This window comes from Cebus imitator, unplaced genomic scaffold (assembly GCF_001604975.1).
Source record: "Cebus imitator isolate Cc_AM_T3 unplaced genomic scaffold, Cebus_imitator-1.0 Scaffold161, whole genome shotgun sequence".
Classification (NCBI taxonomy): domain Eukaryota; kingdom Metazoa; phylum Chordata; class Mammalia; order Primates; family Cebidae; genus Cebus; species Cebus imitator.
In genome coordinates, this window is record NW_016107476.1 from 3,934,008 (window position 1) to 3,938,155 (window position 4,148).

The 4,148-nt window shown below is 35.2% G+C and overlaps 1 pseudogene; it reads right to left on the bottom strand.

The window, feature by feature from the left end:
• Nucleotides 1-324: 324 nt before the first annotated feature.
• LOC119473474 lies at nt 325-425 on the bottom strand (annotated as a pseudogene).
• Nucleotides 426-4,148: the final 3,723 nt, after the last annotated feature.

The following is a 4,148-nucleotide window of genomic DNA, read 5'->3' on the forward strand; positions in this document are numbered from 1 at the left end:
ATAAAGTATGTTTCCCAAGAGGATTCTTTATTCCTAATTCTATGCAAATAATTAAGTTGTTAAGTTTCAGAGACCTCTTAATGCCTTCCTTGACATTTTATGACTCCTTAAGTCCATGTCACAGCTTTTTAAAAATATGAATAATAGTTTTTCCCCAGTATTTATATGTTTTATTTAAATAAATCTTGCTTTGTATATTTAACATATACAACAGGATGTTTTGTGATACACAGATAGAGAAAAATTGGTACTATTATAAAACAAGGTAACATATTCATATTACCACATAGTTATCAACTTTTTTCCACCATGGCAAGAGCAGCTGAAAATATGAAACACTTCATGAATTTGCCTGTCATCCTTGTTCAGGGGCCATGCTGATCTCTTTTTTTTAAAACACTTTTGTGGGTATACAGTAGATGTATATGTTTATGAGGACATGAGATATTTTAAGACTGGCATGTAATGTGAAATAAGCACATCAAAGATGATGGGGATATCCACCCCATCAACCATTTAACTCCTTTGACTTGCATACAATCAAATACACTCTTTAAGTTATTTTAAAGAGTAAAATTAAGTTATTAATGGCTGTAGTCACCCTGTTATGCTATCAAACGTCAGCCTTATTCATTCTTTCTAACTACTTTTTGTACCCATTAACCATTCCTACTCCTCACCACTCTTTGCAGCCTCTGGTAACTATTCTTCTACGTTCCGTGTCCATAAGTTCAACTGTTTTGATTTTTAGATCCCACAGTAAGTAAGAACACGTAGTGTTTGTCTTTCTGTGCCTGGATTATCTCACTTAGCATAATGATCTCTAGTTCCATCCATGTGGTTGCAGATGACTGTATCTCATTGTTTTTATGGCTGAATAGTGCTCCATTGTGTATATGTACCATTTATCTTTTGATGGGCACTTAGGTTGCTTCAAAATCTCAGCTATTGTAAACAGTGCTTCAACAAACATAGGACAGCAGATATCTCTTCAATATACTGGTTTCCTTTCTTTGGGGCATTTTGGTGCCTTGGTTACAATGTACACTATTTGGTTGATGATTATACTAAAAGCCCAGAATTCATCATGAAACAGTATATTCATGTACATACGAACAGCCAAAAAACACATTAAAGAAAGGTTCCACATCACTAATCATCAGAGAAGTATGTATCAAATCCACAATGAAATACCATCTCATACCACTCAGAATACCTATTGTTAAAAAGTCAGAAAATATCAGGCGCTGGCAAGGCTGTGGAGAAAAGGAATGCTTATACCCCATTTATGGAAATGTAAATCATTTCAGGAACTGTGTAAAGCAGTTTGGAGAGTTCTCAAAGACCTTAAAACGAAACTGTTATTTGACCCAGCAATCCCATCACTGAGTATATATTTGAAAGAAAATAAATTATACTACCAAAAAGACGGTTGCACTTATATGCTCATTACATCACTATTCACAATAGCAGACATGGAATCAACCTAGATGCCCAGCACTGGTGGATTGGATAAAGAATATGTGGTAAATATACACCATGGAATACTATGTAGCCTTAAAAAGAACTAAGTGATTTCCTTTGCAGAAACATGGATGTAGCGAGAGGCCATTATCCTAAGTAAATTTACACTGGAAGACAAAACCAAACACCACAGTGTTCTCACTTATAAGTGGGAGCTAAATACTGAGTAATCATGGACATAAAGATGGCAACAATTGACACTGGACTACTAGAGAGGGCAAGGAGTGAAGGGGGCAAGAGTTGGAAAAACTAGTTATTTGATACTAGGCTCATTACCTGGATGACTGGATCACTTGTACTGTAAACCTCAGCATCATGCAATATGCCCATTTAATACGTTGAGAGAAGCAGCAAAGAAGAAAAGACAGAGTGCCTACATAAATTGGTTATGAGTAACATATAAACAAGGAACAACAAACCACTGCAAATTGGGGGAGGTCTCTGGGGAGGCAAATTTCTCCATGCGTCATGTTCCAGTGCAGGGTGACCTAGGCTCTGTTACCATGAACATTGTGCGCAAGGACATAAAACCCCTTCGTAGCACTAAGACATAACCAGACTTGTAGGCTCCTTGTGAGGCCCAAGTTCCACCAGCTGCACATAGATATTAGGCTAAAGGTAACCACATGTTCTTGTTTTGTGAAACTCCCAAACCGCCACTGTTATCAATCTTTATAATGACACACCAGTTCTCGCTCACTGATTCAGTTGCAGCTCACTGATTCACTCCATCATCACGTCACCCTCTCCTCACCATCACTCCACCCCTACCCTATAAATCAAAGTGATTGTAACCAATAAATACTGTGGTGAACCTAAGCTCGGGGCCTTCACTGCCTCCAGTAATAAATGATGGCCCTCTGGTCCCATTTTCACTCTTAATCTGTCTTTTTCTCAATCCTTTGTCGCCATGGAATTTGGGATACCCATGGGTGATGTGGGGGCTGGTTCCCTGCATAACAACCTTGTATATGTACCCCATTAATCTAAAATAAAAGTTGAAATTATAAAAAAAAGGTAACGAAACTTTGCTTTCTAAATCTATAAAGGTAAAAATTATTGAAACAAGAAGAAGAGAAAGGAAAACAGGCTACCCATCTAACTGGTACCAATCAATTGAGAGTATCTTAAGTCACCCTTTAATCCTTTGTAAATTGGAAATACAGTTTATATTATACATTTTAAACTACCAAAATGAATTGGTGTGCTGGTGGCTTGATGCAGTATTATGACTCTTTAGTTCTTTTGATATTTAACAAGCATGTATTGAGAGTAAGACATTGTGTTAGATGCCAGATGTAGAATGTCAAAGAAGAGACCAGTACCCTACTTTTAAGGATGTTATTGTTTAGCGAAGGAGACAGTCATTAACGAAAAACCCAAACTAAATCTAAAAATACAAGAAACACTGTATCTTTTAAATTAATATAAAACGATGCAATTGGAGAGAATATCAGTGGGAAAATAGTTAATATTGAGGGGCTCAGAGTAGATTAATTTGAAAAAGAGACAATTAGGCTGAGATTTGAAAAATGAAAAGAGGTTTATCTGGACAAGAGTCAAAGTGATTAAATATTCCAGAGAGAAGAAAACAACAATGTAATAAGAGTGATTCAAAAGCATTATGTAACATTTTTCATTACAAAATATTAAGAATTGTTTTAAATAATGGAACTCAGTAGTTTTTCCAAGAATTGCCAAGCTTTATATTGATTATTAAACCATCGTGCTAATTATCCAGTGTATTTTCGTTAAACCTTTCAAGACTTAGGGACTTTTTATTGTAATGTTTCAATTGCATCTTTCATTCAATTTTTAGTTATGATCATTTTTATTGAAATCTTATCTTCTAATTGTATCCTTGTCATTAGATCAGTAGAATGTTTTCTTAGCTATGAGTTCAAAATGTCTTTCATAGAATTAAGTGTCCATTTATTAAAATTGTCTTACAGTACACAGTCCATCTGGGAGAATCATTCTAATTCCACAAGATATATTTGAAAAAAAGGAAATAGTCATTCCAGGCTGGAACAGTGCTATTCTTTGTGGAGTATCCTTCTGTTTTTTTCAAAGAGTTTTACCTTAGCTGAAATTTTCTTTAAATAAACTTTTCTGTTTTCCAGATATTACAGCCACCTCTACTATTTCATGTATGGTGGAATAGGTGACATGACCTTGCACAGCACTTTTTTTCCTAGGTGACAGATTTGTAGTAGAGTGATATCCAGAAATCATTGTAATTGCAGCCGTATTTTATGCAACTTTTGAAGAATATTCTCTGTTCAAGGATTTCAAAACACTCTTCTAATGGTAAATTACCTTCATAATATCTCTTTGTGTTAACTGTAATAAGTGAAGCAAAAGTTATAGTCTACCAGGGTCTTCTGCTGACTTTCTTCGTCAACATACTTGTTGGCTATCTACTAAATGCTCAACACTTAGATGGATGCAGTGAAGAGATTTCAGGGAAATAAAAGGCAAGCTTCCTGAAGTCAGTTGTTTGACTTTGTAAGGAAGAAAAATCAACCAAAGAAAATAACAAATACATAGAAAACATTTGTAGATAAATTAAGGATGTTCCTATTAAGTGGTCTTGTGTTTAGACTGATAAAAAGGCTAGAGAA